This window comes from Odontesthes bonariensis, chromosome 5, assembly GCF_027942865.1.
Source record: "Odontesthes bonariensis isolate fOdoBon6 chromosome 5, fOdoBon6.hap1, whole genome shotgun sequence".
Classification (NCBI taxonomy): domain Eukaryota; kingdom Metazoa; phylum Chordata; class Actinopteri; order Atheriniformes; family Atherinopsidae; genus Odontesthes; species Odontesthes bonariensis.
In genome coordinates, this window is record NC_134510.1 from 12,380,443 (window position 1) to 12,393,631 (window position 13,189).

Below are 13,189 nucleotides of genomic sequence, written 5' to 3' on the forward strand. Positions count from 1 at the left end.
CGGGACACCAAAATCTTATTTCACTCCTTGGCGATAGTTGTCTTTTCGTCTGACGACTGTGTCAGACACAGAAATTCCTCGTTAGTATAATGGACAGTATCTCTGCCTGTCACGCGGAAGATCGGGGTTCGATTCCACGACGGGGAGAGCTTGGTCTTTTATCAGCTGCCTGCCACCAAGTGATGATTGTTTTGATACTCTCACCCATCTTCGGCCTAACTGTCAATAGCCCCCTTCAAATAGCCTAACATGAGGCCAGGTTGCTTTGGTCAAAAGCCCTTTCCCGTTTACTATGGTGTTAAGTGCAAACCAAGACCTTATAATCAACAATGTGCCTTTTGCTAATGATTCTGTCCTGCCCAAAGCACTGTAGAAGGTTTTGACAACACAGCTTGTTGAGCAGTGGTCAGAAGATTCTCATGCAACAAGTGTCTTGGCTGTTGTTTAACAGGGCTCCTGAGGCAAACAAAAAGTAGGCATAGCATTTGGAAGCAAAAACTGTTCGGAAGTAAAGCGGCCACAATAATCTTTAAACAAGATGATGCAGTGGCAGAATAGCAATACGACATGGTATTGCTAAGCAAGGAGTAAATTTGGGTTGCCTTGCCAGTGAAAATGTTTCTCTAGGAGAAGTCTGCAATGACAGAAGTGGGATTTGAACCCACGCCTCCAGGGTAGACTGCGACCTGAACGCAGCGCCTTAGACCGCTCGGCCATCCTGACTAGTAAAAGGAATATTGGACGACACTGTCGGCGGGCCCAGGCATCATTCCAGCGAATATGTGGGTCTGCGTTGTGTTCGTGTTGAAGGGGAATATTGACGAGGCATGCAGCTTCATGGAAGACTCTCCTTCTGAGTGATGGGACTGCGATAGCAATTTTCCTGCACCTTGAAAGGGGACACCAAAATCTTATTTCACTCCTTGGCGATAGTTGTCTTTTCGTCTGACGACTGTGTCAGTCACACAGAAATTCCTCGTTAGTATAATGGACAGTATCTCCGCCTGTCACGCGGAAGATCGGGGTTTGATTCCCCGACGGGGAGAGCTTGGTCTTTTATCAGCTGCCTGCCACCAAGTGATGATTGCTTTGATACTCTCACCCATCTTCGGCCTAAATGTCAATAGCCCCCTTCAAATAGCCTAACATGAGGCCAGGTTGCTTTGGTCAAAAGCCCTTTCCCGTTTACTATGGTGTTAAGTGCAAACCAAGACCTTATAATCAACAATGTGCCTTTTGCTAATGATTCTGTCCTGCCCAAAGCACTGTAGAAGGTTGTGACAACACAGCTTGTTGAGCAGTGGTCAGAAGATTCTCATGCAACAAGTGTCTTGGCTGTTGTTTAACAGGGCTCCTGAGGCAAACAAAAAGTAGGCATAGCATTTGGAAGCAAGAACTCTTCGGAGGTAAAGCGGCCACAATAATCTTTAAACAAGATGATGCAGTGGCAGAATAGCAATACGACATGGTATTGCTAAGCAAGGAGTAAACTTGGGTTGCCTTGCCAGTGAAAATGTTTCTCTAGGAGAAGTCTGCAATGTCAGAAGTGGGATTTGAACCCACGCCTCCAGGGGAGACTGCGACCTGAACGCAGCGCCTTAGACCGCTCGGCCATCCTGACTACTAAAAGGAATATTGGACGACACTGTCGGCGGGCCCAGGCATCATTCCAGCGAATATGTGGGTCTGCGTTGTGTTCGTGTTGAAGGGGAATATTGACAAGGCATGCAGCTTCATGGAAGACTCTCCTTCTGAGTGATGGGACTGTGATAGCAATTTTCCTGCACCTTGAAAGGGGACACCAAAATCTTATTTCACTCCTTGGCGATAGTTGTCTTTTCGTCTGACGACTGTATCAGTCACACAGAAATTCCTCGTTAGTATAATGGACAGTATCTCCGCCTGTCATGCGGAAGATCGGGGTGCGATTCCCTGACGGGGAGAAAATAGGCTTTTATCAGCTGCCTGCCACCAAGTGATGATTGTTTTGATACTCTCACCCATCTTCGGCCTAAATGTCAATAGCCCCCTTCAAATAGCCTAACATGAGGCCAGGTTGCTTTGGTCAAAAGTCCTTTCCCGTTTACTATGGTGTTAAGTGCAAACCAAGACCTTATAATCAACAATGTGCTTTTGCTAATGATTCTGTCCTGCCCAAAGCACTGTAGAAGGTTGTGACAACACAGCTTGTTGAGCAGTGGTCAGAAGATTCTCATGCAACAAGTGTCTTGGCTGTTGTTTAACAGGGCTCCTGAGGCAAACAAAAAGTAGGTATAGCATTTGGAAGCAAGAACTCTTCGGAGGTAAAGCGGCCACAATAATCTTTAAACAAGATGATGCAGTGGCAGAATAGCAATACGACATGGTATCGCTAAGCAAGGAGTAAACTTGGGTTGCCTTGCCAGTGAAAATGTTTCTCTAGGAGAAGTCTGCAATGTCAGAAGTGGGATTTGAACCCACGCCTCCAGGGGAGACTGCGACCTGAACGCAGCACCTTAGACCGCTCGGCCATTCTGACTATGAAAAGGAATATTTGACGACACTGTCGGCGGGCCCAGGCATCATTCCAGCGAATATGTGGGTCTGCGTTGTGTTTGTGTTGAAGGGGAATATTGACGAGGCATGCAGCTTCATGGAAGACTCTCCTTCTGAGTGATGGGACTGTGATAGCAATTTTCCTGCACCTTGAAACGGGACACCAAAATCTTATTTCACTCCTTGGCGATAGTTGTCTTTTCGTCTGACAACTGTGTCAGGCACACAGAAATTCCTCGTTAGTATAATGGACAGTATCTCCGCCTGTCACGCGGAAGATCGTGGTTCGATTCCCTGACGAGGACAGCTTGGTCTTTTATCAGCTGCCTGCCACCAAGTGATGATTGTTTTGATACTCTCACCCATCTTCGGCCTAAATGTCAATAGCCCCCTTCAAATAGCCTAACATGAGGCCAGGTTGCTTTGGTCAAAAGCCCTTTCCCGTTTACTATGGTGTTAAGTGCAAACCAAGACCTTATAATCAACAATGTGCTTTTGCTAATGATTCTGTCCTGCCCAAAGCACTGTAGAAGGTTGTGACAACACAGCTTGTTGAGCAGTGGTCAGAAGATTCTCATGCAACAAGTGTCTTGGCTGTTGTGTAACAGGGCTCCTGAGGCAAACAAAGAGTAGGCATAGCATTTGGAAGCAAGAACTCTTCGGAGGTAAAGCGGCCACAATAATCTTTAAACAAGATGATGCAGTGGCAGAATAGCAATACGACATGGTATTGCTAAGCAAGGAGTAAACTTGGGTTGCCTTGCCAGTGAAAATGTTTCTCTAGGAGAAGTCTGCAATGTCAGAAGTGGGATTTGAACCCACGCCTCCAGGGGAGACTGCCACCTTAACGCAGCGCCTTAGACCGCTCGGCCATCCTGACTATGAAAAGGAATATTTGACGACACTGTCGGCGGGCCCAGGCATCATTCCAGCGAATATGTGGGTCTGCGTTGTGTTTGTGTTGAAGGGGAATATTGACGAGGCATGCAGCTTCATGGAAGACTCTCCTTCTGAGTAATGGGACTGTGATAGCAATTTTCCTGCACCTTGAAACGGGACACCAAAATCTTATTTCACTCCTTGGCGATAGTTGTCTTTTCGTCTGACGACTGTGTCAGACACAGAAATTCCTCGTTAGTATAATGGACAGTATCTCTGCCTGTCACGCGGAAGATCGGGGTTCGATTCCACGACGGGGAGAGCTTGGTCTTTTATCAGCTGCCTGCCACCAAGTGATGATTGTTTTGATACTCTCACCCATCTTCGGCCTAACTGTCAATAGCCCCCTTCAAATAGCCTAACATGAGGCCAGGTTGCTTTGGTCAAAAGCCCTTTCCCGTTTACTATGGTGTTAAGTGCAAACCAAGACCTTATAATCAACAATGTGCCTTTTGCTAATGATTCTGTCCTGCCCAAAGCACTGTAGAAGGTTTTGACAACACAGCTTGTTGAGCAGTGGTCAGAAGATTCTCATGCAACAAGTGTCTTGGCTGTTGTTTAACAGGGCTCCTGAGGCAAACAAAAAGTAGGCATAGCATTTGGAAGCAAAAACTGTTCGGAAGTAAAGCGGCCACAATAATCTTTAAACAAGATGATGCAGTGGCAGAATAGCAATACGACATGGTATTGCTAAGCAAGGAGTAAATTTGGGTTGCCTTGCCAGTGAAAATGTTTCTCTAGGAGAAGTCTGCAATGACAGAAGTGGGATTTGAACCCACGCCTCCAGGGTAGACTGCGACCTGAACGCAGCGCCTTAGACCGCTCGGCCATCCTGACTAGTAAAAGGAATATTGGACGACACTGTCGGCGGGCCCAGGCATCATTCCAGCGAATATGTGGGTCTGCGTTGTGTTCGTGTTGAAGGGGAATATTGACGAGGCATGCAGCTTCATGGAAGACTCTCCTTCTGAGTGATGGGACTGCGATAGCAATTTTCCTGCACCTTGAAAGGGGACACCAAAATCTTATTTCACTCCTTGGCGATAGTTGTCTTTTCGTCTGACGACTGTGTCAGTCACACAGAAATTCCTCGTTAGTATAATGGACAGTATCTCCGCCTGTCACGCGGAAGATCGGGGTTTGATTCCCCGACGGGGAGAGCTTGGTCTTTTATCAGCTGCCTGCCACCAAGTGATGATTGCTTTGATACTCTCACCCATCTTCGGCCTAAATGTCAATAGCCCCCTTCAAATAGCCTAACATGAGGCCAGGTTGCTTTGGTCAAAAGCCCTTTCCCGTTTACTATGGTGTTAAGTGCAAACCAAGACCTTATAATCAACAATGTGCCTTTTGCTAATGATTCTGTCCTGCCCAAAGCACTGTAGAAGGTTGTGACAACACAGCTTGTTGAGCAGTGGTCAGAAGATTCTCATGCAACAAGTGTCTTGGCTGTTGTTTAACAGGGCTCCTGAGGCAAACAAAAAGTAGGCATAGCATTTGGAAGCAAGAACTCTTCGGAGGTAAAGCGGCCACAATAATCTTTAAACAAGATGATGCAGTGGCAGAATAGCAATACGACATGGTATTGCTAAGCAAGGAGTAAACTTGGGTTGCCTTGCCAGTGAAAATGTTTCTCTAGGAGAAGTCTGCAATGTCAGAAGTGGGATTTGAACCCACGCCTCCAGGGGAGACTGCGACCTGAACGCAGCGCCTTAGACCGCTCGGCCATCCTGACTACTAAAAGGAATATTGGACGACACTGTCGGCGGGCCCAGGCATCATTCCAGCGAATATGTGGGTCTGCGTTGTGTTCGTGTTGAAGGGGAATATTGACAAGGCATGCAGCTTCATGGAAGACTCTCCTTCTGAGTGATGGGACTGTGATAGCAATTTTCCTGCACCTTGAAAGGGGACACCAAAATCTTATTTCACTCCTTGGCGATAGTTGTCTTTTCGTCTGACGACTGTATCAGTCACACAGAAATTCCTCGTTAGTATAATGGACAGTATCTCCGCCTGTCATGCGGAAGATCGGGGTGCGATTCCCTGACGGGGAGAAAATAGGCTTTTATCAGCTGCCTGCCACCAAGTGATGATTGTTTTGATACTCTCACCCATCTTCGGCCTAAATGTCAATAGCCCCCTTCAAATAGCCTAACATGAGGCCAGGTTGCTTTGGTCAAAAGTCCTTTCCCGTTTACTATGGTGTTAAGTGCAAACCAAGACCTTATAATCAACAATGTGCTTTTGCTAATGATTCTGTCCTGCCCAAAGCACTGTAGAAGGTTGTGACAACACAGCTTGTTGAGCAGTGGTCAGAAGATTCTCATGCAACAAGTGTCTTGGCTGTTGTTTAACAGGGCTCCTGAGGCAAACAAAAAGTAGGTATAGCATTTGGAAGCAAGAACTCTTCGGAGGTAAAGCGGCCACAATAATCTTTAAACAAGATGATGCAGTGGCAGAATAGCAATACGACATGGTATCGCTAAGCAAGGAGTAAACTTGGGTTGCCTTGCCAGTGAAAATGTTTCTCTAGGAGAAGTCTGCAATGTCAGAAGTGGGATTTGAACCCACGCCTCCAGGGGAGACTGCGACCTGAACGCAGCACCTTAGACCGCTCGGCCATTCTGACTATGAAAAGGAATATTTGACGACACTGTCGGCGGGCCCAGGCATCATTCCAGCGAATATGTGGGTCTGCGTTGTGTTTGTGTTGAAGGGGAATATTGACGAGGCATGCAGCTTCATGGAAGACTCTCCTTCTGAGTGATGGGACTGTGATAGCAATTTTCCTGCACCTTGAAACGGGACACCAAAATCTTATTTCACTCCTTGGCGATAGTTGTCTTTTCGTCTGACAACTGTGTCAGGCACACAGAAATTCCTCGTTAGTATAATGGACAGTATCTCCGCCTGTCACGCGGAAGATCGTGGTTCGATTCCCTGACGAGGACAGCTTGGTCTTTTATCAGCTGCCTGCCACCAAGTGATGATTGTTTTGATACTCTCACCCATCTTCGGCCTAAATGTCAATAGCCCCCTTCAAATAGCCTAACATGAGGCCAGGTTGCTTTGGTCAAAAGCCCTTTCCCGTTTACTATGGTGTTAAGTGCAAACCAAGACCTTATAATCAACAATGTGCTTTTGCTAATGATTCTGTCCTGCCCAAAGCACTGTAGAAGGTTGTGACAACACAGCTTGTTGAGCAGTGGTCAGAAGATTCTCATGCAACAAGTGTCTTGGCTGTTGTTTAACAGGGCTCCTGAGGCAAACAAAAAGTAGGCATAGCATTTGGAAGCAAGAACTCTTCGGAGGTAAAGCGGCCACAATAATCTTTAAACAAGATGATGCAGTGGCAGAATAGCAATACGACATGGTATTGCTAAGCAAAGATTAAACTTGGGTTGCCTTGCCAGTGAAAATGTTTCTCTAGGAGAAGTCTGCAATGTCAGAAGTGGGATTCGAACCCACGCCTCCAGGGGAGACTGCGACCTTAACGCAGCGCCTTAGACCGCTCGGCCATCCTGACTACTAAAAGGAATATTTGACGACACTGTCGGCGGGCCCAGGCATCATTCCAGCGAATATGTGGGTCTGCGTTGTGTTTGTGTTGAAGGGGAATATTGACGAGACATGCAGCTTCATGGAAGACTCTCCTTCTGAGTGATGGGACTGTGATAGCAATTTTCCTGCACCTTGAAACGGGACACCAAAATCTTATTTCACTCCTTGGCGATAGTTGTCTTTTCGTCTGACAACTGTGTCAGGCACACAGAAATTCCTCGTTAGTATAATGGACAGTATCTCCGCCTGTCACGCGGAAGATCGTGGTTCGATTCCCTGACGAGGACAGCTTGGTCTTTTATCAGCTGCCTGCCACCAAGTGATGATTGTTTTGATACTCTCACCCATCTTCGGCCTAAATGTCAATAGCCCCCTTCAAATAGCCTAACATGAGGCCAGGTTGCTTTGGTCAAAAGCCCTTTCCCGTTTACTATGGTGTTAAGTGCAAACCAAGACCTTATAATCAACAATGTGCTTTTGCTAATGATTCTGTCCTGCCCAAAGCACTGTAGAAGGTTGTGACAACACAGCTTGTTGAGCAGTGGTCAGAAGATTCTCATGCAACAAGTGTCTTGGCTGTTGTTTAACAGGGCTCCTGAGGCAAACAAAAAGTAGGCATAGCATTTGGAAGCAAGAACTCTTCGGAGGTAAAGCGGCCACAATAATCTTTAAACAAGATGATGCAGTGGCAGAATAGCAATACGACATGGTATTGCTAAGCAAAGATTAAACTTGGGTTGCCTTGCCAGTGAAAATGTTTCTCTAGGAGAAGTCTGCAATGTCAGAAGTGGGATTCGAACCCACGCCTCCAGGGGAGACTGCGACCTTAACGCAGCGCCTTAGACCGCTCGGCCATCCTGACTACTAAAAGGAATATTTGACGACACTGTCGGCGGGCCCAGGCATCATTCCAGCGAATATGTGGGTCTGCGTTGTGTTTGTGTTGAAGGGGAATATTGACGAGACATGCAGCTTCATGGAAGACTCTCCTTCTGAGTGATGGGACTGTGATAGCAATTTTCCTGCACCTTGAAACGGGACACCAAAATCTTATTTCACTCCTTGGCGATAGTTGTCTTTTCGTCTGACAACTGTGTCAGGCACACAGAAATTCCTCGTTAGTATAATGGACAGTATCTCCGCCTGTCACGCGGAAGATCGGGGTTCGATTCCCTGACGGGGAGAAAATAGGCTTTTATCAGCTGCCTGCCACCAAGTGATGATTGTTTTGATACTCTCACCCATCTTCGGCCTAAATGTCAATAGCCCCCTTCAAATAGCCTAACATGAGGCCAGGTTGCTTTGGTCAAAAGCCCTTTCCCGTTTACTATGGTGTTAAGTGCAAACCAAGACCTTATAATCAACAATGTGCTTTTGCTAATGATTCTGTCCTGCCCAAAGCACTGTAGAAGGTTGTGACAACACAGCTTGTTGAGCAGTGGTCAGAAGATTCTCATGCAACAAGTGTCTTGGCTGTTGTTTAACAGGGCTCCTGAGGCAAACAAAAAGTAGGCATAGCATTTGGAAGCAAGAACTCTTCGGAGGTAAAGCGGCCACAATAATCTTTAAACAAGATGATGCAGTGGCAGAATAGCAATACGACATGGTATTGCTAAGCAAGGAGTAAACTTGGGTTGCCTTGCCAGTGAAAATGTTTCTCTAGGAGAAGTCTGCAATGTCAGAAGTGGGATTTGAACCCACGCCTCCAGGGGAGACTGCGACCTTAACGCAGCGCCTTAGACCGCTCGGCCATCCTGACTACTAGAAGGAATATTTGACGACACTGTCGGCGGGCCCAGGCATCATTCCAGCGAATATGTGGGTCTGCGTTGTGTTCGTGTTGAAGGGGAATATTGACAAGGCATGCAGCTTCATGGAAGACTCTCCTTCTGAGTGATGGGACTGTGATAGCAATTTTCCTGCACCTTGAAAGGGGACACCAAAATCTTATTTCACTCCTTGGCGATAGTTGTCTTTTCGTCTGACGACTGTATCAGTCACACAGAAATTCCTCGTTAGTATAATGGACAGTATCTCCGCCTGTCATGCGGAAGATCGGGGTGCGATTCCCTGACGGGGAGAAAATAGGCTTTTATCAGCTGCCTGCCACCAAGTGATGATTGTTTTGATACTCTCACCCATCTTCGGCCTAAATGTCAATAGCCCCCTTCAAATAGCCTAACATGAGGCCAGGTTGCTTTGGTCAAAAGCCCTTTCCCGTTTACTATGGTGTTAAGTGCAAACCAAGACCTTATAATCAACAATGTGCTTTTGCTAATGATTCTGTCCTGCCCAAAGCACTGTAGAAGGTTGTGACAACACAGCTTGTTGAGCAGTGGTCAGAAGATTCTCATGCAACAAGTGTCTTGGCTGTTGTTTAACAGGGCTCCTGAGGCAAACAAAAAGTAGGTATAGCATTTGGAAGCAAGAACTCTTCGGAGGTAAAGCGGCCACAATAATCTTTAAACAAGATGATGCAGTGGCAGAATAGCAATACGACATGGTATCGCTAAGCAAGGAGTAAACTTGGGTTGCCTTGCCAGTGAAAATGTTTCTCTAGGAGAAGTCTGCAATGTCAGAAGTGGGATTTGAACCCACGCCTCCAGGGGAGACTGCGACCTGAACGCAGCACCTTAGACCGCTCGGCCATTCTGACTATGAAAAGGAATATTTGACGACACTGTCGGCGGGCCCAGGCATCATTCCAGCGAATATGTGGGTCTGCGTTGTGTTCGTGTTGAAGGGGAATATTGACAAGGCATGCAGCTTCATGGAAGACTCTCCTTCTGAGTGATGGGACTGTGATAGCAATTTTCCTGCACCTTGAAAGGGGACACCAAAATCTTATTTCACTCCTTGGCGATAGTTGTCTTTTCGTCTGACGACTGTATCAGTCACACAGAAATTCCTCGTTAGTATAATGGACAGTATCTCCGCCTGTCATGCGGAAGATCGGGGTGCGATTCCCTGACGGGGAGAAAATAGGCTTTTATCAGCTGCCTGCCACCAAGTGATGATTGTTTTGATACTCTCACCCATCTTCGGCCTAAATGTCAATAGCCCCCTTCAAATAGCCTAACATGAGGCCAGGTTGCTTTGGTCAAAAGTCCTTTCCCGTTTACTATGGTGTTAAGTGCAAACCAAGACCTTATAATCAACAATGTGCTTTTGCTAATGATTCTGTCCTGCCCAAAGCACTGTAGAAGGTTGTGACAACACAGCTTGTTGAGCAGTGGTCAGAAGATTCTCATGCAACAAGTGTCTTGGCTGTTGTTTAACAGGGCTCCTGAGGCAAACAAAAAGTAGGTATAGCATTTGGAAGCAAGAACTCTTCGGAGGTAAAGCGGCCACAATAATCTTTAAACAAGATGATGCAGTGGCAGAATAGCAATACGACATGGTATCGCTAAGCAAGGAGTAAACTTGGGTTGCCTTGCCAGTGAAAATGTTTCTCTAGGAGAAGTCTGCAATGTCAGAAGTGGGATTTGAACCCACGCCTCCAGGGGAGACTGCGACCTGAACGCAGCACCTTAGACCGCTCGGCCATTCTGACTATGAAAAGGAATATTTGACGACACTGTCGGCGGGCCCAGGCATCATTCCAGCGAATATGTGGGTCTGCGTTGTGTTTGTGTTGAAGGGGAATATTGACGAGGCATGCAGCTTCATGGAAGACTCTCCTTCTGAGTGATGGGACTGTGATAGCAATTTTCCTGCACCTTGAAACGGGACACCAAAATCTTATTTCACTCCTTGGCGATAGTTGTCTTTTCGTCTGACAACTGTGTCAGGCACACAGAAATTCCTCGTTAGTATAATGGACAGTATCTCCGCCTGTCACGCGGAAGATCGTGGTTCGATTCCCTGACGAGGACAGCTTGGTCTTTTATCAGCTGCCTGCCACCAAGTGATGATTGTTTTGATACTCTCACCCATCTTCGGCCTAAATGTCAATAGCCCCCTTCAAATAGCCTAACATGAGGCCAGGTTGCTTTGGTCAAAAGCCCTTTCCCGTTTACTATGGTGTTAAGTGCAAACCAAGACCTTATAATCAACAATGTGCTTTTGCTAATGATTCTGTCCTGCCCAAAGCACTGTAGAAGGTTGTGACAACACAGCTTGTTGAGCAGTGGTCAGAAGATTCTCATGCAACAAGTGTCTTGGCTGTTGTTTAACAGGGCTCCTGAGGCAAACAAAAAGTAGGCATAGCATTTGGAAGCAAGAACTCTTCGGAGGTAAAGCGGCCACAATAATCTTTAAACAAGATGATGCAGTGGCAGAATAGCAATACGACATGGTATTGCTAAGCAAAGATTAAACTTGGGTTGCCTTGCCAGTGAAAATGTTTCTCTAGGAGAAGTCTGCAATGTCAGAAGTGGGATTCGAACCCACGCCTCCAGGGGAGACTGCGACCTTAACGCAGCGCCTTAGACCGCTCGGCCATCCTGACTACTAAAAGGAATATTTGACGACACTGTCGGCGGGCCCAGGCATCATTCCAGCGAATATGTGGGTCTGCGTTGTGTTTGTGTTGAAGGGGAATATTGACGAGACATGCAGCTTCATGGAAGACTCTCCTTCTGAGTGATGGGACTGTGATAGCAATTTTCCTGCACCTTGAAACGGGACACCAAAATCTTATTTCACTCCTTGGCGATAGTTGTCTTTTCGTCTGACAACTGTGTCAGGCACACAGAAATTCCTCGTTAGTATAATGGACAGTATCTCCGCCTGTCACGCGGAAGATCGTGGTTCGATTCCCTGACGAGGACAGCTTGGTCTTTTATCAGCTGCCTGCCACCAAGTGATGATTGTTTTGATACTCTCACCCATCTTCGGCCTAAATGTCAATAGCCCCCTTCAAATAGCCTAACATGAGGCCAGGTTGCTTTGGTCAAAAGCCCTTTCCCGTTTACTATGGTGTTAAGTGCAAACCAAGACCTTATAATCAACAATGTGCCTTTTGCTAATGATTCTGTCCTGCCCAAAGCACTGTAGAAGGTTGTGACAACACAGCTTGTTGAGCAGTGGTCAGAAGATTCTCATGCAACAAGTGTCTTGGCTGTTGTTTAACAGGGCTCCTGAGGCAAACAAAAAGTAGGCATAGCATTTGGAAGCAAGAACTCTTCGGAGGTAAAGCGGCCACAATAATCTTTAAACAAGATGATGCAGTGGCAGAATAGCAATACGACATGGTATTGCTAAGCAAGGAGTAAACTTGGGTTGCCTTGCCAGTGAAAATGTTTCTCTAGGAGAAGTCTGCAATGTCAGAAGTGGGATTTGAACCCACGCCTCCAGGGGAGACTGCGACCTGAACGCAGCGCCTTAGACCGCTCGGCCATCCTGACTACTAAAAGGAATATTGGACGACACTGTCGGCGGGCCCAGGCATCATTCCAGCGAATATGTGGGTCTGCGTTGTGTTCGTGTTGAAGGGGAATATTGACGAGGCATGCAGCTTCATGGAAGACTCTCCTTCTGAGTGATGGGACTGTGATAGCAATTTTCCTGCACCTTGAAAGGGGACACCAAAATCTTATTTCACTCCTTGGCGATAGTTGTCTTTTCGTCTGACGACTGTATCAGTCACACAGAAATTCCTCGTTAGTATAATGGACAGTATCTCCGCCTGTCATGCGGAAGATTGGGGTGCGATTCCCTGACGGGGAGAAAATAGGCTTTTATCAGCTGCCTGCCACCAAGTGATGATTGTTTTGATACTCTCACCCATCTTCGGCCTAAATGTCAATAGCCCCCTTCAAATAGCCTAACATGAGGCCAGGTTGCTTTGGTCAAAAGCCCTTTCCCGTTTACTATGGTGTTAAGTGCAAACCAAGACCTTATAATCAACAATGTGCTTTTGCTAATGATTCTGTCCTGCCCAAAGCACTGTAGAAGGTTGTGACAACACAGCTTGTTGAGCAGTGGTCAGAAGATTCTCATGCAACAAGTGTCTTGGCTGTTGTTTAACAGGGCTCCTGAGGCAAACAAAAAGTAGGTATAGCATTTGGAAGCAAGAACTCTTCGGAGGTAAAGCGGCCACAATAATCTTTAAACAAGATGATGCAGTGGCAGAATAGCAATACGACATGGTATCGCTAAGCAAGGAGTAAACTTGGGTTGCCTTGCCAGTGAAAATGTTTCTCTAGGA

At 46.6% G+C, this 13,189-nt stretch overlaps 7 non-coding genes across 7 annotated transcripts; all 7 read right to left on the minus strand.

The window, feature by feature from the left end:
- Positions 1 to 1,538: 1,538 nt before the first annotated feature.
- On the minus strand, positions 1,539 to 1,621 carry trnal-cag (transfer RNA leucine (anticodon CAG)). The gene has a single exon. It is a non-coding gene; the product is annotated as a tRNA-Leu (tRNA).
- A 3,505-nt stretch (positions 1,622 to 5,126) lies between these two features.
- trnal-cag (transfer RNA leucine (anticodon CAG)) lies at positions 5,127 to 5,209 on the minus strand. The gene has a single exon. It is a non-coding gene; the product is annotated as a tRNA-Leu (tRNA).
- Positions 5,210 to 6,920: 1,711 nt separating this feature from the next.
- trnal-aag (transfer RNA leucine (anticodon AAG)) lies at positions 6,921 to 7,003 on the minus strand. Its single transcript has one exon. It is a non-coding gene; the product is annotated as a tRNA-Leu (tRNA).
- Positions 7,004 to 7,817: 814 nt separating this feature from the next.
- trnal-aag (transfer RNA leucine (anticodon AAG)) lies at positions 7,818 to 7,900 on the minus strand. The gene has a single exon. It is a non-coding gene; the product is annotated as a tRNA-Leu (tRNA).
- Positions 7,901 to 8,714: 814 nt separating this feature from the next.
- On the minus strand, positions 8,715 to 8,797 carry trnal-aag (transfer RNA leucine (anticodon AAG)). Its single transcript has one exon. It is a non-coding gene; the product is annotated as a tRNA-Leu (tRNA).
- Positions 8,798 to 11,405: 2,608 nt separating this feature from the next.
- Positions 11,406 to 11,488, minus strand: trnal-aag (transfer RNA leucine (anticodon AAG)). The gene has a single exon. It is a non-coding gene; the product is annotated as a tRNA-Leu (tRNA).
- An 815-nt stretch (positions 11,489 to 12,303) lies between these two features.
- trnal-cag (transfer RNA leucine (anticodon CAG)) lies at positions 12,304 to 12,386 on the minus strand. The gene has a single exon. It is a non-coding gene; the product is annotated as a tRNA-Leu (tRNA).
- Between the last annotated feature and the right edge of the window lie 803 nt (positions 12,387 to 13,189).